The sequence below is a fragment of the Equus asinus genome, chromosome 23 (assembly GCF_041296235.1).
Source record: "Equus asinus isolate D_3611 breed Donkey chromosome 23, EquAss-T2T_v2, whole genome shotgun sequence".
NCBI classification, from domain to species: Eukaryota; Metazoa; Chordata; class Mammalia; order Perissodactyla; family Equidae; genus Equus; species Equus asinus.
In genome coordinates this window covers 61,610,410-61,637,691 of record NC_091812.1, presented here as the reverse complement: position 1 = coordinate 61,637,691, position 27,282 = coordinate 61,610,410, and the positions used below count along the sequence as shown (strand labels likewise).

Sequence of the window (27,282 nt, the reverse complement as noted above, 5' to 3'; positions counted from 1 at the left end):
GGCGGGAACCAGAAGTATTAAAGAAGGAATGAGAAAACAATCATGTTTCTGCTAGAGCAGTTGACATTTTGAAATCTATATTTCTCTTTGTAGAAGTCCACATGGCTTCTATAATTAAAATTGTTCTGAGGGGGGAATGGAAGGGAGATGAGAAGAAATGAAGTATTAAGACCTTTGTCAGACTCATCATGTGAGTGATGCTTATGGAGATGGAGCTTCTTTCCGTGACAGGAGAGCAGATACTTTGGAAGTCTATTACATTTTACAGGCATATGTAATGAATTGTGTATGTTTTCCCCAAGGAATTTAATATAAATACTTGAAATCAAAGTCTTTCAGAGAAAGGCAAACATGAGAATGTTAAACTTCATCTCAGATATATCAGTCTAATTAAAAATCAAAGTCAGCCTCAAATTCATTTAACTTCATTCATCCATTCAACAAACATTTATTTCCTACGTGAATAATATTATTTCATGTACCTAAAACATGTCTATGGAATAAAGTAGAGAGAGCAGAAGAGAGAGAATAAGCATGTGGAAGTGAGGTATATAAGCATACAAAAATGTAATAAATTATTTGCATAAAATTGTTATAATGGTTGTTTTCTTTGGGAACAGGAGTAGAGGATCAGAGCGGTAATTTTACTCCTTACTTAAAATAATATTATGTGGTGTGTGTGTATTTATTACTTCCTATGTATGAGGCACTGCGTTGGGTACAAGGAGAGCCAATGGTGAACAAGACAGCCATGTTTTACGACATCACGGAGCTGAGAAGGCAACTAATTACGTTAGACTGTGAGATGGTTTCAATGCCTGCTGTGGTCCTAATTGGAGGCTATCTTTCTTTTGCTTTTATGACGATACTGATGTTAACAACATTTAGATTTTCTTGGGACTATTTAGACACAAACATGTAGAAAATCAGCAGTTAGTGAGAAATATCTAGTTTCAAAGAAATATTTTAGGAATAATTTTTCAATATGATTCACGATGTAGTAAATACTCTTTGCCATTAGCGATTCACAAGTCCCATGATTCTCCATTTATCTTTTGTCTGATGCATTTCGGATGAGACAGAACATTTTCAAAAACTCTCATTGGAGCCTTTCATGCCGATTCTCTTCTAAGTTGTTTAATTCACTCCACTCAATCACTAATTTACTCATTCATCCAATACAGATTGATTGATAGATTGGTAGATGTATGGTTCCTTAATAGGAGCTGCAGAAAAGAGGAATCAAACACGAATAAGACATAAATCCAGTCTCATGAACCTCACTGACTACTTGCGTAGTGAAAAGATAAGACACGTACTCAAGACAAAATTATGATGAAAAGGGTGAAATGCCTCAAAAGAAGAATAGGAAGAGTTCTCTTTCTGTTATGCAACTTCAGTGAAGGGGACATTTGACGTAACACCTGAGTACTGATTCATATTTTGGCAAGTGGAGATGGGAGGAGAGCCCTCTAAGTGGAGAGAACAATGACAACTAAACAAAGGTGATATGGGAAGCAGTATTCAGTTTTGTTAGGTGCAAATTAGAGCTAAGATTAGTCAGATTGGGGACATATTTGAAGGTCTTGAATAATATCAAGATTTTTTGTTTGTTTGTTTTCTGTAGGCAACAGGGAGCCATTAAAGATTTTTGAGCGGCAGCACCTTCAGCCTGGATGACTGAAGGGATATTGTGGCCATTACCTGAAGTAGTGAGTACAAGGCTGTGCATGTTTGGGAAGCTGTGTGCCTGTGAAGGGATTCTGGTGAGTCTTCCATGGGGTGTTCTATACTGGTGGGTGGAGAGGCAAGACCGGGGTTCACAAGAGAGGGAGGAGTGGTGGCAGCAGATGTGAGAGTCACTGCCACTAACGTGGATGTGAGTGCTGAAACCATGAGACTAGATGAGATTTCCAAAGAACAGTGTGAGCTCGGGCAGAGAAGATGAAAGTACGTGGGGTGTAACCTTGAAGTGGGAGGGAATAAAATAACAATCTACATTAGAAGATGGGAGTAGGAAGACAAAGCCCAGGAAACAAACTGGTAGTTGCAGGCTTAGAGAAACAGAAAAGCAGAGAAATATCATCCCACAGAAGGTAAGAAAGGAAAAAGTGATGGAAAAAGAGAGAATGCTGTCAAATGTGTCAGAGAACAAGCGGAAGAAGCACTAAGGAAATATTTATATATGAACTTATGGAAGGTGAACATTTTGCACAAAATACAAATGATAATTCACTGTGTTTTCACTGTGAGTTACACACAACCTTGTAAGTCACAGATGTCGAAGTTCATGACTCTTGAATTGCTCCAGTCCCTACTCCACTCATAGAAAGCAGAGTGGCTGTTTGGGTGGGAGATGTGTTTATTTACTCTGCTCAAGGATCGTGTTGTGACTCTAAACCTCACATTCCTAGGTATGTGCTCTGTGTGGTTGAAAGCAGTACTGTGAATAAATTCCCAGTGCTTTGGCAGGACAAGGAGAGACAGTGTTCTGTGCATCTCAGACATGAAGGTGAGCGTGGTGTTAGATAGTGGGTTTCATTGATCTGGGCATATTCTTCCCTTCCCATTTCCATCTATGCATTGTTCCTCAAGCTAAGAAGCTAAGAACTGTAACATCTGCAAAGAAAAATAGCGAGCATAGCCAAGAAGCCATTGAAATGCTCCTTCTGTTAACATAATCTCACTCTTTTAGGATAGCTATTTTTCATAATTTTCATATTTCACTGTAAATAGTAGCATAAAGTTAACAAAACAGATAGGGTGAAAGAATGGAAATCAGATACATTTAGCAATGAGCAAATCATATACAACATTGGAAATAAATTTAATAGATTTTGACCTAAAATAATAAATATGTGAATTGTTTTCAATCTTTCTAGTCCCCAGTTATGTTCTTTTTGAATTATTATTTTTTTATTGAGTTATTGATAGGTTACAATCTTGTGAAATTTCAGTTGTACATTAATGTTTGTCAGTCATGTTGTAGGTGCACCACTTCACCCTTTGTGCCCACCCCCCACCCCACCTTTCCCCTGGTATCCACTAAACTGTTCTTGGTCCATAGTTTTAAATTCCTCATATGAGTGGACTCATACACAGATTATCTTTCTCTCTCTGGCTTATTTCACTTAACATAATTCTCTCAAGGTCCATCCATGTTATTGCAAATGGAATGATTTTGTTCTGTTTTGCAGCTGAGTAGTGTTCCATTGTATATATGTACCACATCTTCTTTATCCATTCGTCTGTTGCTGGGCACTTAGGTTGCTTCCACGTCTTGGCTATTGTAAACAGTGCTGCAATAAACATTGGGGTGCACAGGACTTTTGGGATTGCTGACTTCAGGCTCTTTGGATAAATACCCAGTAGTGGGATGGCTGGATCGTATGGTAGTTCTATTTTTAGTTTTTTGAGGAATCTCCATACTGTTTTCCATAGTGGCTGCACCAGTTTGCATTCCCACCAGCAGTGTATGAGGGTTCCTTTTTCTCCGCAACCTCTCCAACATTTGTTGCTATTAGTTTTAGATATTTTTGTCATTCTAACGGGTGTAAGGTGATATCTTAGTGTAGTTTTGATTTGCATTTCCCTGATGATCAACGATGATGAGCATCTTTTCATGAGCCTATTGGCCATCAGTATATCTTCTTTGGAGAAATGTCTGTTCATGTCTCCAGCCCATTTTTTGATTGGGTTGTTTGATGTTTTGTGGTTGAGTTGCGAGAGTTCTTTATATATTAAGGATATTAAGCCTTTGTCAGATATATGACTTGCAAATATTTTTTCCCAGTTAGTGGGTTGTTTTTTTGTTTCAATCCTGTTTTCATTTGCCTTGAAGAAGCTCTTTAATCTGATGAAGTCCCATTTGTTTATTCTTTCTATTGTTTCCCTTCTCTGAGAAGGCATGGTGTCCGAAAAGATCCTTTTAATACTGATGTCAAAGAGTGTACTGCCTACGTTTTCTTCCAGAAGCCTTATGGTTTCAGGTCTCACCTTTAGGTCTTTAATCCATTTTGAGTTTATTTTGGTGAATGGTGAAAAAGAATGGTCAATTTTCATTCTTTTACATGTGGCTTTCCAGTTTTCCCAGCACCATTTGTTGAAAAGACTTTCTTTTCTCCATTGTATGCCCTCAGCTCCTTTGTCAAAGATAAGCTGTCCATAGATGTGTGGTTTTATTTCTGGGCTTTCAATTCTGTTCCATTGATCTGTGCACCTGTTTTTGTACCAGTACCATGCTGTTTTCATTACTGTAGCTTTGTAGTATGTTTTGAAGTATGTTGTGATGCCTCCCGTTTTGTTCTTTTTTCTCAGGATTGCTTTAGAAATTCGGGGTCTTTTGTTGCCCCATATGAATTTTAGTATTCTTTGTTCTAATTCTGTAAAGAATTTCATTGGGATTCTGATTGGGATGGCGTTGAATCTGTAGATTGCTTTAGGTAGAATGGACATTTTAACTATGTTTATTCTTCCAATCCATGTACATGGAATGTCTTTCCATCTCCTTATGTCGTCATCCAGTTCTCTCAGACAGGCCTTGTAATTTTCATTATATAGGTCCTTCACTTCCTTAGTTAAATTTACCCCAAGGTATTTTATTCTTTTTGTTGCGATTGTGAATGGTATTGTATTCTTAGTTCTTTTTCTGTTGGTTCATTACTGGAGTATAGAAATGCTACTGATTTATGCAAATTGATTTTATACCCTGCAACTTTGCTGTAGTTGTTGATTACTTCTAACAGTTTTCCAATGGATTCTTTGGGGTTTTCTATATATAAGATCATGTCGTCTGCAAACAGCGAGAGTTTTACTTCTTCCCTCCCTATTTGGATTCCTTTTATTCCTTTTTTTTGCCTGATTGCTCTGGCCAGGACCTCCAGTACTATGTTAAATGATAGTGGTGATAGAGGGTATCCTTGTCTCGTTCCTGTTTTCAGGGGGATGGGGTTCAGTTTTTGCCCATTGAGTATGATGTTGGCTATGGGTTTGTCGTATATGGCCTTTATTATGTTGAGGTAGTTTCCTTCTATGCCCATTTTGCTCAGAGTTTTTATCATAAATGGCTGTTGGATCTTGTCAAATGCCTTCTCTGCATCTATTGAGATGATCATGTGGTTTTTATTCCTCAGTTTGTTGATGTGGTGTATCACGTTGATTGATTTGCGGATGTTGAACCATCCCTGTGTCCCTGGTATGAATCCCACCTGATCCTGATGTATGATTCTTTTGATGAATTGCTGAATTCTGGTTGCCCAAATTTTGTTTAGAATTTTTGCATCTATGTTCATCAGTGATATTGGCCTGTCGTTCTGTTTTTTCGTGGTGTCCTTGTCAGGTTTTGGTATCAGCGTGATGTTGGACTCATAGAATGTGTTAGGAAGTGTTCCATCTTTCCTAATTTTTTGGAATAGCTTGAAAAGGATAGGTATTAAATCCTCTCTGAAAGTTTGGTAGAATTCCCCAGGAAAGCCATCTGGTCCTGGGGTTTTATTCTTTCGGATGTTTTTGATTGCTGTTTCAATCTCTTTCCTTGTGATTGGTCTGTTCAAATTGTCTGCCTCTTCTTGAGTGAGCTTTGAGAGATTGTTGGAGTCTAAGAATTTATCCATTTCCTCTAGGTTATCCATTCTTTTGGCATATAGTTTTTTGTAGTATTCTCTTATAATCTGTTGTATTTCTGCAGAGTCTGTTGTTATTTCTCCTCGCTCATTTCTGATTTTGTTTATTTGAGCTTTCTCCCTTTTTTTCTTCATAAGTCTGGCTAGTGGTTTGTCAATTTTATTTATCTTCTCAAAAAACCATCTCTTTGTCTCATTGATCCTTTCTACTGCCTTTTTCGTTTCAATAGTATTTATTTCTGCTCTGATTTTTATTATTTCTCTCCTTCTGCTGACTTTGGGCTTCATTTGTTCTTTTTTCTCTAGTTCAGTTAGGTGTGCTTTAAGGTTGCTTATTTGGAATTTTTCTTGTTTGTTAAGATGTGCCTGTATTGCGATGAATTTTCCTCTTAATACAGCTTTTGCTGTATCCCATATGAGTTGGTATGGCATGCTATCATTTTCATTTGTTTCCAGGTATTTTTTTATTTCTTCTTTAATTTCTTCAATGATCCATTGCTTGTTCAGTAGTGTGTTGTTTAGTCATCACATCTTTGTGCCTTTCTCAGCTTTTTCCTTGTAATTAATTTCTAGCCTTATAGCACTATGATCTGAGAAGATGCTTGTTATTATTTCAATTTTTTTAAATTTGTAGAGGCTTGCCTTGTTTCCCAACATATGGTCTATCCTAGAGAATGTTCCATGTGCACTTGAGAAGAATGTGTATTCAGCTCCTTCAGGGTGGAGTGATCTATATATGTCTATTAAGTCCAATTGTTTTAGTTTTTCATTCAGCTCCACTATTTCCTTGTTGATTTTCTGTCTGGATGATCTGTCCATTGATGTGAGTGGGGTGTTGAAGTCCCCTACTATTATTGTGTTGTTTTTAACATCTTCCTTTAGGTCTGTTAATAGTTGCTTTATGAATCTTGTTGCTCCTGTGTTGGGTGCATAGATATTTATGAGCGTTATTTCTTCTTGATGAAGTGTCCCTTTGATCATTATATGTTGTCCCTCTGTGTCTCTCTTTACCTGTCTTATTTTGAAATCCACTTGGTCTAATATGAGAATTGCAACACCTGCCTTTTTTTCCTTGCTATTTGCTTGAAGTATTGTCCTCCACCCCTTCACCCTGAGTCTGTGTTTGTCCTTGGGGCTGAGGTGTGTTTCCTGGAGGCAACAAATTGTTGGATCGTGTTCTTTAATCCATTTTGCCACTCTGTGTCTTTTTATTGGAGAGTTCAATCCGTTCACATTGAGAGTGATTATTGATGCATGTGGACTTAATGCTGTCAATCTGTCGCTCATTATCTTGTTTTCCTGTGTTTCTTTTCCTGTGTGCTTTAGACTACCCATTTAATACTGCAATTTCTTATGCTGGGTTTCTTAGATTTTTCCTTATCTATGATTTGTGACTCTGTTCTGTACTTTATTTTAGTGTCTACCTTGAAGTTTGTATTTAGAATCTCGTGTATAATATAGTCTATACTCTGGTGGTCTCTTACTTACTCGACCAATACTGATTTAGACCCTTTGCTCTTCCCCTCCTCAATAATTATTTTCGTTTTTTATTCCAACTCGTCTTATTAATTTGTAGTTAGAGTGCTAAGATCGTCCTTGTTTTGGTAGTTTCCTTACTTTTACCCTAATGCTATAGTTGAATATTTGCTATCCTGTTCTGGTTCTATCCATCGGTCTCCCTAGTCTGTGGCTTGTGTCCCCTTTCTCCCTTTTTTCTTTTTTCAGGTATGAGAGCCTTCTTGAGGATTTCTTGTAATGGAGGGCTTTTAGTTACAAATTCCCTTAACTTTTGTTTGTCTGGAAAAGATTTAATTTCTCCCTCATATCTGAAGGAAATTCTTGCTGGATAGAGTATTCTTGGCTGAAGGTTTGTATCCTTTAAAGCTTTGAATATATCACTCCATTCTCTCCTAGCTTGTAGGGTTTCTGTAGAGAAATCCGCTGACAGTCTGATAGGGGCTCCTTTATAGGTTATTCTCTTTTTTTTCTTACTTCCCTGAGTATTCTTTCCTTATCATTCCTATTTGCCAACTTTACTATTATGTGCCTTGTGGTGGGTCTTTTTACATTGACAAATCTAGGAGATCTAAAACCCTCCTCTACACACATTTCTCCGTTGATCCCTAGATTTGGGAAGTTCTCTTCAATAATTTCGTTAAGCACACTTTCTGCTCCATTTTCCTTTTCCATATTCTCGGGAATTCCTATGATCCTTATGTTCTTACTCCTCATTGAATCCATTATCTCTCGGAGATTTTCCTCATTTTTTTAATTCTTAGTTCTCTTTCTTCCTCTGTTTGGCGCCATTCAGTCTGTCTGTCCTCGATTATGCTGATTTGCTCCTCTAAGTTGTCTACATGGGCATTCAGGGAATCGTATTCTGTTTTATCTGGTCCATTGTGTTTTTCATCTCAAGTAATTCTGTTTGATTCTTCTTTATGATTTCAATCTCTTTTGTGAAGTAACTCCAGAACTCGGCTTGTTTCTCTATCTTTCTCTCTACCTCATTGAGTTTTTTGATTATAGCTGCTCTGAATTCATTATCACTTAGTTTACCTAATTCCAAGTCCTCAGGACTTAATTCTGTGTTTTTATTGTTTTCCTTCTGGTCTGGGGCTTTTATAAATTGCTGGATGGTAGAGGAGTGGTTTTTTCTCATGGTGGTAGAATTCAGTTGCAGTTACAGCCTGTCGCCACTAGATGGGGGTCGAGAGCGGCGTGTTAGCTCTCGCCTTGGGGCAAGATGGCTGCGCCCACTGGCTTTGCTGGTGGGGAGGGGCTGTTACTCATACGGGCGGTCTGGGTTCAGATCAGTTCTGTTCTCTGGTCTCCCAAGGCCCTTGATTTATGGGGTCCCCGCGGACGGAAGCTTTCCCCCGGTCAGTGGGTCTCCACTGAATCAGCGGCCGGAGTCCTGGATGATCCCCTGGTCGCACGGCCCCTCCCCCGCTCCTTCCCGACCCGCGCTGCAGCGATCGCAGACTCTAGGGGAGGGAGCGATGTTCTCTCCTACCGTTCCAGCGCCTCCGAAGGTGTAAGCAAGGTTATGATCTCTGCCTTCTTGGTATTGTAGGTGTCTAACGAGCTGGCATTATGTTTATTCTCTGAAATTCAGTTCTTCCAATCTTTTGTTGTATTTTGGAGGGGAGAGAATCCCGGGTCAGCTCACCCCGCCATTTTGCTCTGCCCCTCCCCCAGTTATGTTCTTTTTGATTGACAGTGTAAGTATTTTTCCTTCTGCTGGTTTCTGACATTTCTGAAGAGGAATTCTCCCCTGTTGAGCTTTCTAAACTTGGCAATGAAGGTCAAAGACTGTGTTTCCCCATGTGACCATCCTGAGTACTCACTGGTTAGCATGGATTTGCTCCAGATGCCAGTAGCAAGGACTCCAAAAACAATGGTGTAAACAAAGTAGAAATTTATTTCTCTATAATAATAGTCCAGAAGTAGGGAGCCAATATTGAGTTGTGTGAGAGCCACACTATCAGAAAACTAGGGTCTTTCTATTTTATTCCCCAATTCATATGATTTCCATCCTCAAGGTCACTTCATAGTACCCTATGGCTGCTTGAGTGTCATTAGTATTCCTGGAAAAAGGAAGGGAGAAGAAGTATGATTTTTCTTCTTTTTAAGGAGATGTCTGGAAAATATTCACAACACTTCTGCTTGAATTTCTTTGGCCAGAACTTGGGCACACGTCCACACTTGGCTGCAAATAAGCTGGAAAATGTAATCTTTTAGGTGTGTGGCAATCTTTCCTTAAACTACAGCTGGAATAGTCATGTTGTTTTCCTACACAAAATCTTTTCACAGACTTCCCGTTAATGATGAATTAATTAGCAGTCCCTCAGTCTGGTGTTCAACTCTTCGTAATAAACCTGAACATATTCTTCCAAATTTATTTTGCATTGCTCTTATGCATTTACACACATACATTTCTACCATACTTTACTCAAAAATGTTTTACAAACACATATCTTGCTTTCCCTTTTTTGAGCTTCTTTCATTGTGGTTTTTCTAACTTAGAGTTTCTTCTTTCTGCCTTTGCATATTGGAATCTTATTTATCTAATAAGGCTAATAACAAATACTACATCTTTAAAATATTCTTTCCTAATTCCTGATTAGCATATAAGTTTTACTACTTTGATTTCCCACAGCATTTACTTTGTATTTATTTCACGATATTTTACATATTATGCCACTTTTATTACATTTGGATTTGCCTTAACTTTCCTGTAGACATTAAGCTCTTAAAGAGTCAAAGATATATCGCATCTCCTTTATTTCCGTACCTAGTCTCTGAAGCACCCAGTTCTTGATTTCTGCATAGGAAGTACACAAAATAGAGTTGTAAACTTTAACTGAAATTAAATTTCCACAGAAGTTTATGCCTATTTCTTAAGCACTGTGGAAAAAGAGCACAGATATGTATAGAAATTTTTCTAGAGTTAAGATCATGATATGTTTGAAGTATGGATTTTGGAAATACAGCAGAAGACCAAGGATGTCCTGATGAAAGTGGGTCAGGATCGCAGTGACACTGAATATGCCTATCCTTCTCAGCGGACGGAGAGGAGTCCATGTGTGTGGAACCCAACACTTCAGGGAAGCTGTTAAAGCTTGTTTGTTGGAAACCTAAATGGTCTCTAATCAGTTGATCTACAAAGAGGTGCTCCCTGAGCCAATGTGGTACTACAGGATGTGAGCTCAGAACCTAGCCCAGGAGCCCTGTGAAGTGTCTTGTGCATCCCCAAGAGAAAGAGTTACTAATACAAACCTGCCCTGGTTTTCTTGTAGATCTGTCATTTCACACACTAGTCACTTAGGAGAATTCCACTCCCTGTTTAAAAAGGGAGACAAGGCTTTGTTCTGCTGGTGGTAGACAGACTATTGCGGAAGGGACTTCTGGATAGAATGTCTCTTGTGTGGGACAGAATGGCAGCCAGATTCCTGCAGGAGAACCAGGCCTTTCTGTGTCAATGCCACAGGTGACAGATCTAGATTTAAATCTCTGCTCTACCGCTTTGTGAGTTTTGGAAAGTTGCTTAAATCTTTGAGCTCTAAACAATAAGTATTGTTGTATACTACCCGTTACAAATGCAGTTATTTGTAAATATTGGTTGCTACAGATTAAAACAAAAATCTTATCACAAAATCACTGGGTCAAGGTGCTTGGAAGGCCAGAGGGACAGATTCCAAGAAAACCGACAAGGCAGAAGTCCTTTGGTGGATTTAGATTCTATTGGAACAGCGATTCATACTATTAATACCCCCAGTATCAGGCACCCTCATCCATAGTCATAGGCAGCATGGTAGACCAGAAATTCTCTCTGTTGGCAGGAAACTCTTAGGAAAGGAAAGACAGAGGCTGAGGCAAGTATAGCTAGTTTATTCCTTCCTTACTTACCAATCAAGATAGAGAGAGTCGAGGTACATGAGAAATCAGGAGTGTCACCACAATTCTGCTCTCTCAACGAGAGAAGCTTTCCATTCCAATACTGCCCAACTTTATGTTCTCTTCACCTGTTGGACTTAATCACCAAACTAAGCAGATAAGCAGAGTGTGGTCGTCACTCGCTTCCACCCCAGGGGTGGACAATCCCTAGTCCCAGGACAGTCCTCTTCCCAACTTTATGAGATCACTCTCTCAATGCCAATGACTGCTCCCTTGAATCATTCCTCCTGGGACTACTATAGGGCATTATACGCTTTCTGCCATGGTTCAGAACTCTCTGCAGTGGTTCAGAAGAGTATGTTATTAAATCATCTTCATGTCTTACAGGCTGAAATTTCATAACCTATTCTGTCTCGTCCAAAGTATATGTAGCCTCATTGTCCAATTTATCATATAAGAAGTTCCACATCCATAGTGAGCACTCTAATGAAACACATGAATACCTTCCATGAAAAAAATGCCAGTAACACAGAGTCACCCCAAATTTGTCCTCTGCATTCATTAAGTTCCCCAGGAGAAATTGAAGTTCAAAAATAAAATCCCCTTACAAATTAAGGTCAAAGATTATAATTCCAGAAGTATCAAATCTGAAATAAATTGCCTTGCCCTCGTGAGTAAAAGTCCAAAGTCTAAAATTCTTAGGTTAGATTCAAATCTGAAGTCGTTCTTTCCAGTCTGTTATTCTGCTCATTCTTAGCTAGAGTTTCCTGATGCCTGTGTAAACTCTGGATTCCATTAGCAGCTACAGACTGGAATATATCTTGTTGGAATGGACGTTGTCTTAGGGCCTCAGAAATTGTATTAACGTGATGGACTCGAGGTTAGCCCTGCCGCAGTTTCCCTCACGGTGTTGGATGAAGTCAGTCAGTGTTACTCTGACAGTCTTGGTCAATAACGTAAAAACCAGAACCTCATCAGTGCCTGGTAGATATTGTTCCATGCTCTGAGATACAACAGACCTGTAGTCCACTTTTCCCTGTAGTTGAATCTTTTTGCAAGGGTCACGTCTGAACTCCATTCTCGTTTCTGCTCAGAGGTGACCTCTTCAGAGAGAACTTTCGAGTCTCCATTTCAAATTACCCTTAACACATTTTTTTCCTATCTTTTTATCACATATCTCAGTCTGAGACTATATGTATATCTTTTTTTTGGTCTTAATTGCAACTAGCCTATAAATGAAGGGAAAGACATTGCTGTCCTATCCTTGGTGCACCCCCAGTGATGAGAAGCTCCTTGAACATGAGTCCACGCATCAGTGTTTGTGGAATAAATAAGTGGAACAAACCCCAAACTCTCCTGTGAGACCCTCTGCTCACCAACTTCTCATCTCCATTCCTAAGGGAAAACTGCCTCTAATTCTGTTTTTAAATTTTCTTATTTGTATTTCTTGATGTATCAACTTAGGAAATTATTTTGACTCCCTGCTGTAAATAATGAGGTATTTCAGCTCAGTTTAGCTGTGCTCCAACCTCCTGAATGCTGTTGTTAATATCACTTTGAGTTTTTCAAATTATGTACTAAAAGTTCTTTTCCTCATTATGGCAGATGTTATTATGTGACTCACTCAATACCCAGTTTCCCTTCAGCTTTGGCTGTGCCTCCTTCATCCTGTCTCGAATATGAACATAAAACTGGGAAGGGCAGCTATTCTGCCCCACAGAATGGCTATTCTGTGCCCCTGGAAGAGAAGAAGGACAGAAAGATCCCAGCTCTTCACGCGATTGTTGACATGGTGTGCCAGCCCAGGACTGAAGCTGGAACACTCACGTATGTTCTCAGCATACGTATGTTTATCCTTGTTTTGCTGTAACATAGTTGAACACATTACTAACTGATATATTGTTTACTCAACTTTGAGCCATAACTCTTGACTCCCCATTATGCAAATTGAGGAGAAAAGTGTTCCTATATTACTCTCCTGCATTCTCTTCTGCCAATTTCTCTCAGCTATATCATTATTTTGCCATCAGAGTTTATAACTCTTACATGATGTTCTATTATGGTAATTAATTCTCCTAGGATTTGCCTTCAGAGTTAATCTAAAATTTGATAAATAATGAACAGCAATATAATTATGTAAACATCAGTCACAATTAGAACCTCATATTATGATTGGACTCCGAGACAAAAAAAAAAAAATATATATATATATATATAATATAAGCCACAAAATCTGTGCAGCTCAAAGAAGAATCTTGAATTATAGTCAAATATAGTCTTAGAATTCACTAATTCATGTTTCATTTGGTTTGTTTCATATTTCGACCATGACTTTTCTTTTATAGTTTCTTTTCTGATATTTTTGTCTTTATTTTTCTTGTTATTTAAAAAATGCTTTCTTCATCACATCTCTAATTTTTAACCCAGTTTCTTAACCTCCTTATGGGATCTAAGTATTTAAAATTATTTCCAAATTTACTCATAGAGAAATACAAATTCATTCTCCTAAGACCAGCATATGACATTGGCTTTTTTTGTTTCCCACCCTACCACCAGGGATTTTTTTCATCTTTGTCTATTTGATATGTGTAGGAAATATTTCAAAACTGAATTGATTTGATTACCAATAATTCTAAGCATTTTAAAATTTTTCTCTTTTGGTGAATGATGTGTTCCTGGCCCTTACGCATTTGGCTATTAAGATAGCCCTCTTTATCCTGCTATTTTTGTAATTCTTTTATTTTGGTTTTGGTCTATAAACTTTGTGATTTAATTACAAATACTTTCTTAGTTGGCTTTTTGTCTTCTGGTCTTTTTCTTTTCTTTTTTTTTTTTTTTTGCTGAGGGAGATGAGCCTTGAGCTAATATCTGTGCCAATCTTCCTCCACTTTACATGTGGGTCACCAACACAGCATGGCTGATGAGTGCTGTAGGTCCACGCTTGGGATCCAAACCTGCACACCTGGGCTGCCAAAGCAGAGTGGGTTGAACTTAACCACTATGCCACGGGGCCGGCCTCTCTTCTCTGTTTTTATAATGGATTTGTTTTACTGCATTATAGATGTCATTCTTGTTTTTATACAGCAGTTTTAAGGTAGAAGTTAGTCAAGTAAAAAAAAAATCTTACCTTATAACCCTGTCTTGATGTCATTCTAGCTGAACTTGAAAGTTAACTCTATCAGATCGTGTACTGATATTACTCAAGTGATTTATCACACAAATATCTATTGTGCTTCAATTACCTGCTAAATAATATTTTAGATACAGAAAATAATGAAGTATAAACCAATGTAGTCATTAGTCTCATGAAGCATATATTCAAAATTAAGGTTTTTTTCCATTATTATTCAAAGATCTCAAGTTTGTTTACAAACAGCTTTCTACTGAGGTAATATAAACGTGTCCTTGAGTTTAGCCTTATGATCATTACAGAGATGGAAACAATATTACCCTCCAGCTGTCTCCTATGCCAATTCCTGTCACTCTCTTGATCCACAGTTATGAGTATTAACTGGTTCTGCAAACACTTTCTTAGGGTGGTTAGGTGACAAAATTGCAAAGGAAAATGGATGCATCTTCATTTCACTTCTTTACGGTTAAAAAAATTATGCAGAAATATATGTATATATCCTTGAAATCTTACAACACTATTTTATTGCATCTTTCCTAAAATTAAATAATTTTCCAAGTATAGTATGCACACTTGGTATTACTTTGCTTTGCTTTAAGAGTTAAATTTTAATGAAAAAGAATGTCTTGTGTCTTAATCGAGAAATATATATCTAACAATTTTTGCTTTTTATCTGTTTTTCGTTTGTTTGAGATTCTAATTCCTTACAAATATCAGGAAATACATCATGTGAATGTCTCTCAAATACAATTGGCAGACACGATAATGTAGAGATGGAACAAATGGGTTTCAGAGTCAAGCACTTAGGTTGGTTTCTGTCCTGAGATCTCCCCTACTTGTTTGGTGAGCTAATGTTCTTAATGTATATCTGTAAAACAGAGATAATAGTAATAATCACCCTATAAACATTTTGTGACACCTAAATAAGAAAAACATTAAGTATTTAGGAGAAAACTTGGGAAATATGCAATAGCATAAATACTTGCATTCATTATTATTAACTACTACTTTTAATAACTGTAAATTAAGGTAGGTCCCATTATAACGCACTTTGATTAACTCCAAACTCTTCATGAACACAATATCCAGGAAAAAGACGTCTGTGATTCTAATATATGATTTCACTAACTTAAAAAGCAGATGTTTTATTGGGCAAAAAACGCAAGAAGGCTTCAATCTGAAAATGTACCAGATGGGTTTTCTACCTATATGCATATTTTATTAAAAGTGATCATTCCTGCGCATATTTATCACAAGCTCAAAATAATGTAGACATTCCACCATTACAAACAAGTGATCATTTCTTTCCCCTGTCATGGATGTTGGGAGTATACCAACGGGACGACCACTGTGGCACACCAAGGGGCTCTGCACTTGCTTCTTAGCTGCGGCTGCAAAAGCTTAGGAATATCAAAGCCCTCTGAGAGCCTTTGTCTTGGTGTTCCCTCCCGTAACAGATAACCATACCTCATACCTACCAGGACCTGGGAACTGCTAAAGAAACAAAACCTTGTGGGGACTCCATTTTACCTGATGGTGAAGGAAACACCTGTCCATCTGGAGCCTCAAGATGGGGGGGAGAGAGTGTGGGCTTATGCTTTCAACATCAGTTTTCATAGTCTTATAAATCATGCGGAAACTATGCAGCCATTACTCTTACTACCTTTTTTGTCAGTAGAGTTGAGCACATACTTATTGAAATTAGTCTATGAAGATATTTGAGGGAAAACTGAGAGTGTGGAGCAGGAGAAAGAGGTTTGTGTGTTGGACAGAATGGTATTGGAATTCTCATCTGCTGCTCACCAATTGTGTAGCCCTGAGCAACACACTGAACATCCCTGCTCCACAGTTTGCTTTTCTGTAAAAATCACAGTGTTTTATAATATGGACTAAAATATAAAAAGGGCTTGGCTCATAATAATTGAAACACAATAATACATATTATTTGCTTGACTATTTCAGATGAAAACGATTTTATATTGATTTTTGGAAACAATTACAGAGCTGGACAATTATTGTGGATGTAGAAATAAATGTTAATCTTAATAGCCAATGCCATTCTGAGTCAGATTCTTTAAAGCCTCCAAAAAAAGATCATTGTTCTAAATTCTATCAACAGTTTTGTTTTTATTTCCTGAAGTTTCCATTCAGTCTCATGGCCTAGATATAATCAATCCGTACAAATACTTTTATTTCAAATATTTTATAAGTGTAAATTAATAACTGAAGGGACCAATAATACTTTCACACATCATTTTGGCAATGTTCTTATTCTAATTATAAATGAGTAAATACTTTTTCTCTTTATCTACTAGGAGTAAAACATTTCTTTTTCATCTTATTTAATTCTCTGTTTTGGAGGGAGGATGAACAGTAAATGTTCATATTTTGACCATTTTTTATTATTTTTAAGAAGATCTTAACTAAGTGAGAATTTTTCCTCTGACTACCATGTACTTAGGATCCCAGAAACAAAATTGAAGAATAGGCCATAATATTCTGGGGTATTTTCAGAAATTCTCTTTAGCAAAGTTGTGTGGCTTGTTAATTTCTCTTTGACAAATACAAATCTTGATTTAAGTTTTCTTTGCTTTTCCTGAATTGTTCTATGCTTAGCACTTTCATAAATATTAACGCTCTCTTTCTCTATCCCTGGGCCCAAGAGACATTTTTATTTTAATTGAGACTCTTAAAGCTCAAAATTCTATTAAGTACTTTTAAACTCATCTGGTGATAAGTTTAAGATTATACAGTCTAATTTCTTCACTCAGATTTAAAGAAATTGAAAATCTGAATAAGGATGAATTTCAATAAGAGACAAGCAGAGTTTTATTTTTGGAGTAAGAAAACATTTTTGCACAAATTCAGATTTTCAATGTTTAATGCTTTTATGTCTCATTTGTCCTGGTATAATTTTAGTAATAAGAATATATTACAACACCTTATATGTGAAATTATTTAGTTCAGTGTTTTATTTGTGCTTTTGACATTCTAAAGTTTATTTCACACACGATGGTGCAGTGAGTTCATGCTTTGAGGCATCCTTCTTTACTACAAATATATAACAATGATAGATAAAATATAAAAAGAGAAAACAACCATATATGGACTAACTTGCAAAAGCAAATCATCTTGGTATAAACTATCCAAGGCACATCAATTAGAAATTTCAAACATTTTAGACTAAGAGAGGTTTCTCAACTTCTAGTAAGAAAAGGTAGGCTATATACAGAAGCACATGAATCAGAATAGCTTTGTCCTTCCCGACAGCAACACTAGAAGGTATTTAGGCAATTCAGCTTTCCACATTCTGAAGAAAACTTATTTCTAACTACAATTACATACCCAGCCAAACGTCAATGAAGCCAAAAGGTAGAATAAAGTCATGAAGCTCCTAGAAAACATGATCCACCAAACAAGGGAGTAAGCACAGAAAAAGGAATACATGAGATTTAGGAAATATCACCGGCAACATGTGAAAGAAGTCAGGGAATCTTCAAGATGATCACAAGGTGGGGGAAGAGCACAGTAGCCATTTGTTAGGAATGGAGGCAAACCAATTCTGATTGGATCAAATAAACAAACTCTGGAATAGACCAGGACAATGAAACTGATAAAATAATGTATTTCAATCTCTTGAAAGGAAAATTAGACAGCTGAAAAATCATATAACAAAAAAAAAAAGGAAAGAAAGAAAGAAAATAAAAAAGAGGGACATGGAGCAATGACTGAGCTCCTGTGCGAGAAGGAGAAGAAGTCATGGTTTACTACAGTTATAAAAAGCCCCTCCTGTCATCATCACATAAACACTCAAAACTGATGAGGCCAAAAACTATTTGGGAGGGTAAGAAGGGAAAGGGTACTAGTTCTTTATAGCTAAGTAACAAAGTAACATAAATTTAGTGGCTTTAAACCATACACATTTATTACCTCACAGTGTCCGTGGGTCAGGAGCACACGCAGAGCTCAGCTGGGTCCTTGGGTTGGGGGTCTCCCAATGCTTCAATCAAGGTGTTGGCCACGCTGCACTGTCGTCTGACGAAAGACCGGCTTCCGAGCTCCCTCAGGGTGTTGGAAGAGTTTGTTCCCTCTTGCCTGTAGAACTCATGGTGACTTGCTTCTGGAAGGTCAGTAAGAGAGCATCTCTGAACTCTGGGAGTTCTCCAGTCCCTCTTCCAAGGGGACTTCCAATTAAGTCAAGCATGCTCAGGATATTGTTCCTTGTTATAAACTCAAATTCAACCGATGTGAGGCCTTAATCACATCAGTAAAAATCCTTCACCTTCTCCATAGTCCATGGGCTAGAAGCAAGTCATAGGTTTCTCCTGCAATTGGGGATGGGATTACGTAAGATTATGACTCATAGAGGGTCACTTAGAGTGTCTGCCACAAAAGGGTATGTGTATGTGTGTGATGGAGGCAAAGGGAGGAAGGAAGGCTAAATTCTCACCCTCTATATGACAAGTCAATATTGATAATGCTTAAAACTTAAGAAATCAATTAGCAATATTAAGAGATATAGAGGTAATACTAAAATCGCCGGCGAAAAGAGGAGAAGGTGGTTTGCTTGAAAAGAAGGATATGGAAGGGCAATGATGGCAACCGTTACATTTCACAGAAAACTTTGTATAATCTTTTAAACTACACGATTGCATAAATTTGATAAAAATAAAGACATTAAGGTAAGAGAGTAAGAAACTTTTCAAGAATTCAATAAAGACCCAAGTTCTTCTGGAAAAACGTGCACTTCAAGTTACAGACAGAATAAATAAAAATAAATGTTCAAAAAGACAGATTTTAATGGAGCTGCAGAATACCTGTAAAAGTACAGAGCTTTCTTATATGGATTAAGATAAAAAAATATGATAAACACTTGGAACATAAAAGTAGACAATAATATCAAGGATGAAGAAAAATAAAGCTTGAAAGTTATTACACAGAAAAGGCAGTTTATTTACAAAGAAATGACAATTAGAACAGACCTCTCAATAAAATAAATGTCAAAAGAAAATGGAGAACCATGTTAAATGTGTCTAAAAACTGCTAATCTATCATATTATATTTATATCTTGAAATTAATTCAAGAATTAAGTTAAAACAGAGACGTTTCTAGACATCTGAAGATTAAGAGTTTACTGCTCAAAGATTTTTCACTAGCAGTAATACTGGACATAGGAACAGTGTGGTATATAAAGAGCAGCCCTGAACACAAAAAGTAATTTTAAAAATGTCAGTTAATTACATTAACTATTAATTGCAAAAATAAACATTAATTTTGGGAGCTTAAAAATGGTAGAACTAAAACTCTTGACAAGAATAAATTATATTGGAATGAGAATGCTCAATGGATAAAGTGTGCTAAATCTGTGTTCTGTTTTGGAGAAGGACAGAAATTAGAAATATACTTGGTTAACTTATAAATAATTATGTATATTAAAGATTAATTATAATTAATTAAAGCTATATACAACTTTACTTTAGATCTTGAGAACTTATTCATCTTATAACTGAAGTTTATATCCTTTTACCAACCTGCCTCTTTTTCTATTTCCCCATCTCTGACTCCCAGACCCTGGCAACCATTTTTCTACTATGTTTCCATGAGTTTGATTGTTTTTTAAGATTCCATATATGTGATACCCCGCAGTATTTTTCTTTCTCTGTCTGGATTATTTCACTTAGCATAACACCAGTCAGATCCATTCATGCTGTCACAAATGACAGGATTTCCTTCTTTCTCAAGACTGAATAATATTACATTGTATATATGTATATATATATATATATATAACCACATTTTCCTGATCCATTCATCTGTTGATGGACACTTAGGCTGTTTTCATATCTTGGCTATTGTGATTAATGCTGTTATGAACATGGGAGTACAAATAACTTTTTGAAATGATGGTTTCGTTTTCTTTGGATATATAGCCAGAAGTGGAATTGCTGGATCGTATGGTAGTTCTATTTTTAATTTCTTGAGGAATCTCCATACTGTTTTCTATAGTGGCTGCACCAGTTTACATTCCCACCAAGTGTTCTCTTTTCTCTACATCCTCGCCAGCATTAATCTCTTCTCTTTTTGATAATAGACATTCTGACAGCTGTAAGATGATAGCTCATTATGATCTTGATTTGCATTTCTCTGATGGTTAGTGATATTGAGCATCTTTTCATATAACTGTTGGCCTTTTGTATGTTTTCTTTGGAAAAAATGCTATTTAAGTCCTTTGCCCATTTTATAATAGGGTTGCCTGTTTTTTTTGCAATTGAGTTGTATGAGTTCCTTGAAACATTTTAATTAAAGTTTTCAGGTGAACCAGTAGAGTCTTTTTTTTTTTTTAAAAGATTATCTTCTTAGAATAAGGAATGCTTTCAGATTTTTGTTGATCAGTAGTCCATCGATAAAGTCTGCAACAATTAATGTGATCAAAGACTTTGGTCACAATAATTGTCCTGAATTTTCTGTTGTCAATCTTAGTATGTCACCTAAGTTTTATGGCTGAATGTAAAGAATGGGTTAACAATGTCTGGAAATGTCTGTGCTCTGTCAGAGTGCTTCCAATGATCTTGCTTTCTCTGATCCCATTCTCTAGCACAATACATTATTTAAAAAAGTTGTTAGCATTATCACGGCACTTGAGAGTCTATTCTGCTTGGACAAAGAACTCTGATTGTGTTCTAGAGATGGAGGAGCTTGGTTATTCTTAACATTCTTCTGAAATTAAAAGAAAATCCACATTTTAAGCCTCCTTTAAAAATCTTTTCTGTTTTATGAATTGAGTTACATTTGAGATTGCATTCTTCATTTTACAAGTTTTGCTTTCTGTAGATGCATATGAGAACTTCCTAGAGGCTTGGCATCTTATTAAGCCCAGTAGGCTCAAAGATTTTGTGGTACGACCTTCCTGTCAACTACCCAAATCCTTAGAAATGCAAATATTTAGGTACAGAGATATGTCCCTATGTTCCTCTCTCTTCTCCACGTATTTACCTGTATCTATACGCCAATGACCAAACTGAAAAAAGAAGATTGCCTTTGGCTGTTGTAAAGCTAGGAGGGATTTCTGCAATATGAAACACTTTTGAAATGGTTTGAAGAGGGAAACAGCTGTCAAGATGTGGCAAGGGGAAGGCTGGTTCAAAATGTGACGGCAATCCCTGGGTGCGCCCAGTGTGGAAGTGGCGGGAACCTGGCTCAGGTGCCTTTGGGCAACTGACAGGGTAACTGGCTGCTGCGCTGCTGCAGGAAAATCCAGGACGGTCAAAACCTTCTCCAACCCTCTCTCCCTCGGGGCAGGTGGCAATAAGCAGAGGTCTCCCATAGGCATGGATATTGAGAGTGGGGACTTAGGTAGGAAAAGGAGTGTAGAGAGTCCCAAGTGAATGGTGACACCAGGAAGAACTGGGAGCACCCTGCCAGGAGGCCAACTAGTGCCACACTCTGGCTAGCAGCACATTATTACGGGACCGAGCTGACCAGAGAATGGAAGTCACCTGAGGAATGAGCCAAGTATAAAACCCGAGAAACCCTCAAACTAAACGGCTTTCTCTGAGCTGACTTGACTACATACACATGTTGTGCTTAACTGTTACTCCGAAACCAGAACATGTCCCAGTGTGGAAAAAGGAATTTTGGGAAGCTTCAGCCGAAAGTTTGAGGTCCTCCAGAGACGAATGCGTGCTGTTTGTCACGTGTCTCCTTCACGAACTCCTAGTGAAGCTTGCTGTTGGGTAAGACCTAAGATTCATGTGATTCTTTCACAAGCCAAATCTTTGAATTGACTGAGCACTAACTATGTGTCAGGCTCAGTACACGTGTCCTGTCGTTGAAACCCAACAACAACTCATTCGTCAGATGCGGAAACTGGGCTGTGCAGAAAAGAAGTGGTAGAACTGGGATACGAAACAGGTATCTCTGCCCTCAAATTGCTGCCATTTAAACACTAAACAGTGGAGTCAGGAGCAGAGTAAGTCAGTAGTCAAAAAGGAAGAAAGTTAGGAAGTGTTTTGAGATGACATTGATTTTTCTCGGCTGAGAGTAAGGTGAAAGGAGACGAGGACTTAGAGTTTTAATTACTGAACAGCTACCCCAGGAAATGAGAAGGTCAACGAAGGTAAAGTTGAGTGCCATGGACATTTGGACTCAATAGCTGTTCCTTATTCAGTTTTTTCTTATCAGATTCAAGTTAATATATCTTGAATTTATTCTAGCTGAGAAAACTTTGATCACCAAAACAAATATTTTCATAGTAAGATTGAGATTTTAGTTCTCATGAGGATTTAAGCTCCTACTTTCTCTAATATATTCTCGTACATGTGTGTGTGGGTGTGAGTGTATGTGACCTTGAAAAGACAGACAAGTTCTTTAGCTTCAGCGCTTCTCAGTGACTTGGTGTACATATTCAAGTAGGTAGTTTGACCTTAACTAGGGCCTGGTCTTTTCTTTCTATCACGTGCCAGACTCATTTAGGGTTTTAGACTTAGACTATTTCCCCTCGGCAATTCTGCAATGTACAGAGTGTTTTCTATTCTCCACTTTCAGGGCTTATGGAGTTCTATTTAGAGGTCAAAGCGATGGATTACACGGATAAGCAGAAGAAGAGGAGATAGTAAATCAATAACTAAGATGGACTTTATTTGAAACAAGAATAAATATAAACCCTATGACTTTTAGGAGCCTGTGTTTGATTACTTGATAAAGGAATACTAAATCATGCACCTTTTCCTGTAGATTGGTAGTCTCCTTTCAATGACACTTTTGTTGGAGTAATTAGCAAATATATTTAAACATGGATTTACTTTCAACATCTAATTTAAGCACATTTTCTTTTCAGTTGCAATTATGTTTTCAAACTGAGATACATGTTCAAGATGAGATATTATATGCTGAAATATTTCACTCTTCCACCCCGATATTATTTGAGGACGTCTAATCTAATCTCTCTTTAGATGGTTTTTAATATCGTGCCGATGGGGAAAGAAAGCAGAACGGATTATACTTCAGCCTAAATACCATGTTTAGGTCATCATCACTGTTACTTATATTTCTAAATTGAAGTACCTTTAATTTATTTAAGTGGCATTTATACTACAGCACTTTGAAGATAAACAAATGCCACGATCATCTTCCAAAGAGAAGGCAAATCGGTTTGCTAAGTAGAGACAGCCCAACATGCCAGGCGCGGCTGCTTGTTTTTGACTGTGCTGCTGATAGAATGTAAGTCCCCAGAGCGTACGATAATGTGTGAAGTGTTGGAACACATCTTTCCCCATTAATTCCCCTTTATATCACCACCCACAGCAGATATGCTCTCCCGCAGTTTACTGTGAGCTGTATATGCTGAATTTAAATAGCTAAGGCGTGTTCTTCCTGAGGATGCCACAAACCTCTCTACTACTAATTGAAATTGTGTGGTGAGGGCCATCCTTCCTTCTCCTGCTACTGTGTGCTTAAATAGCTGACTATTATCAACAAATTGGCTTCAATATTACCTGGATATATTTCAGGCACTCTTACCAATATAACAGAGCGGCCTGCAATATGCTGCCTTACCTGACAGTCACAAACAGTGACACAGACGGAAGGACGCATGGGTTGTTTAAGTGCAGGTGAGAAACAAATTGAAAATGGAACAACCTGCAGCATTCCCAGGATTTAAAATATTTAACTTAGGAAAAGAAGACAGGTTATATCCTTTTTCTGATTGTATTCATTCATTTACAAATCTTTATTGAGCATCTCCTTTGTGTCAACACTGATCTAGGCAGCGGGAAACTTCAGAGATGCAGAGAGAAAAACAATCCCCATCCTCATGGAGCTTATGTTGAACTGGATGTGTTAGATGTGTAAACTAAATATCTAAGAGAACACCAAACTAAATCTATTAGGTATTTAAGTTACATATGATATAAAATATAATGGAAGGTAGAAATGGAATAGAAAATAGAATTTTTCTATGGAGAAACTGAGTCAGGAATTGATGTAAGGCAGGTAACCTTGGAGAGATGGCCGGGAAAGGCCTTGCAGAGAGGTGGCATCTGACTAAGACCTGAAGTGAATCACACGGAAAATTGGAAGAAAGTTTAAGCAGAAGGAAGAAAACTATAAGGCCCTGAAGCAGGCACGTGCCCAGAATGTTCAAGAAACCACAAGGAAAGTGGTGGAGCTCAAGAAAATTGCATTAGAGTCAAGAACAACAGGAGATGAGGCCATCCAAGTGCTGGTGGGGGCTTTGGATGTCTGGCCTCCTAGGCCATTTTAAGGACTCAGACTTTTCTGATGATAGAGACAGAAAATCACTGGCAGCCTTTGGATAGTCATCTGACACGGTCTGTCTTACATTTTAACAAAACTACTCTGGCTGTGTGGTTAAGAACAGGTTTAAAAAAAGAACAAGAGCAGGAGCCAGGGTGAGCAGCAGTGGAGGTCGCTCTCCATCCTTTTCCTCCTGCTCGGGGCCCCACAAGGGTGACCTGCAGGAAATATGCTAACTACTAATTGGCTTCTTTGACCCTGGCTTGCATTGGGTTCAACTAATGAGAGAGACTCCCAGGGAAGGTTGACAGGAGAGTAAAATTATGTGTTTATTACCCTCTTCTCCTCCTGTTTCAGGTCCCCCATGGTTGTCTGTGTCCATCCACCAGGGCCACAGTTCCTGCCAGTGGTCCTCTCCGTTCAGCCAATTCTCTGGTTTCCTGTGACAACTCCTTGGGCCTAACGGAGGTAATGACTTCCTTCTGGTCGATTTCCTATTCTCTGCTCACACCTTTGTAAATAGTTCCGTTATTAAATCCTTCTCAGCTTATTCATATTTGCCATCTTTTTTCTGCCTGGAATTGCCTGATGCACCAGTAGGAGGCCATGCCACATTCTAGGGAGATATGATGGTGGCTTGGTCCGAGGTGACAGCAATGGAGGTGGTGAGAAGTGTTTCAATTATGGACATGTTTTGAAATCAAAACCTACTGGATTTATGGATGAATGCAATATGGGGTGAGGCGTAAAAACACTGAGGTGATGCCTATACTTTTGGCCTGAGAAACTTGAATAATGGAGTTGTCATTTGGATATACTCCTGAAGTTCAGGGGAGAAAGCTGAGCTAGAGATATAAAACTGGAAGTTACCTGTATAGAGATGGTTTTATGCCTTGATGTAGGATGAGATCACTCAGGGATGGAGTCTAGACAGACAAGAGAACCAGATCCAAAGATTGAGTCCCGGAGCAGCCTGATATTTAGAGTTTCAGTAAATGAGGAGAAATCTGAAGAGGAGAGTGAGAAAGAATTGCACAAGAGGTAAAAGGCGTTCCAAAAGATTGTGAGATTCTGGAGTCCAAGTGAAGAAATTATACAGGGAGAATGAATAGGCTGCTCTGAAAGGTTCTGAGAAACTGGTGCTAGTTTTCAGTGTAAATGATTTCATTTTTAAATATACACATATAGGTACACATATATTTTTGATACATGAATTAAAGATATCTCAAAGAGGTATATTAAAACCATGTCCCACAAATAATAACGGCATTTCAGTTACACACACTTCAGCTGTCCCCAGTCACCTGAGACTCACTGTGACAATCCCACAGGACAGCTTATATTTAGACCATTTGCGTCTTCACAGCTTACCATCCCACATGGTGTCCATCCACAATATTGCCCCCCAAGAATTCGAGCATCAGGAAGGAAAGTCAAAACTTATTTACCGCAGAAAAGTACAAATTTCACTATCAGGGAAAAAACAGGTGAAAGAAATCAACGCAGTGACTCCTCCAGGATAAACTCATGAAGTTAACGGTATAAAGGGGCGGGGTGCTGCCTGTCAGCCCATCCCAAACCTCTTAAAGAGAGAGGAATGAGAAGGGCAACTTGGAGCCCACACGACCGTGGGAGACATATTTACAGCTTTCGCAATGAATTTAGAGAAGAAGGTCAGGTAGGGATCGCAGCTGTTGACTGTTATTCATGGCTTTAAAATTTTTAACTCTCCATGTCATTAAAAATATTTATTTTAAAATAACTAGTGATTAATTTAGTGATTAAGGAAAAATATCCAATGAACTTATGTTCTTGAGTTTTAATTGATACATAAATTTTTCAGCTCATTGGAAATCTCTTTTTATGAAATTATTCATTAATCAGTACAAAAATGCTCATGCGTGTCACATTTCTGTAATTAAATTATTTTGCAAAATGAGCTATTGCTGTGTAAAAGATTGGCTTCAAAACCTAATTCAGTGCTAGATTAGTGAAGTCTCTTCCAAAGGGACTCGAGTCAGAAAGCTACCAGGGATCATGGAATCTGTGAAAGGAAGTTCCTATTTATTGTATCACACTAGTTTTAATCATCTGCACACGAGTGCCAAGGTGACTAATCAAAAAATTTACATTCGCAGTCCCAGGTGAAGGTTTTGATTCTGTTCATTTCAAGTGTTAAGGATGCAATTTTCTAGAAGAACACTTTGATTGCTTTTAATATTATTGCAAAATTTGAGAAAAGACCTGAGATTTTCTGATGCTCCTTCTCATCAGATTATCTCTGTTTGTTGTATCCTACGTGGTATCCATTTCTCCACAGAATTAGAGTTTTCACAAGCGCAGGAAAGAGTTACAAGATCCCTCCTGCCAGCAGAATTTGCACTGGTTCTTTGTACGGCAATCTTTTGCTAGCTTTTTCTTCCTTAATCTCATTCAAAAATATGTTTCGTATGCATCCATTTATTTAAGGAAGTAGAGGGTTCAACAAATATGGGTAATAATTAGAATGGGTTGGAACACCCATTGATGGAACACATTGAATATGTTAAAATCCATGAGGTCATAATGATACGTTTTTTTAAAAGCTCATTGTTTTGGACACAGGCGGATGGAGGGGAAGAACCCAGGACTGACCCTGCCTCTCCAGTACGAACTGTACCTTTCAGGGACCAAACAGTTGATGAGGGGAAGTTTGCCTTTAGATAGATAAATGAAGCTAGGCTATGTGAAGACTATTGATTAAAGCTTCCAGGCTTAGTGAATTTACGTTTTCCTGTAGATTTTTGTCTAGTAGATAAGTAAGTAGTTCCTGTTCAGTGGAGAAGATAACCCCCAAAGTAAGATACCAACCACTTTGGTACATAATCTAGTAAACT

General features: G+C 37.8%; 1 long non-coding RNA gene across 1 annotated transcript; it reads left to right on the top strand.

Moving 5' to 3' along the window:
• Nucleotides 1-1,627: 1,627 nt before the first annotated feature.
• LOC123280169 (uncharacterized) lies at nucleotides 1,628-24,874 on the top strand. Its single transcript, XR_006518835.2, has 3 exons — nucleotides 1,628-1,766; nucleotides 2,415-2,512; nucleotides 24,764-24,874. It is a non-coding gene; the product is annotated as an uncharacterized lncRNA (long non-coding RNA).
• Nucleotides 24,875-27,282: the final 2,408 nt, after the last annotated feature.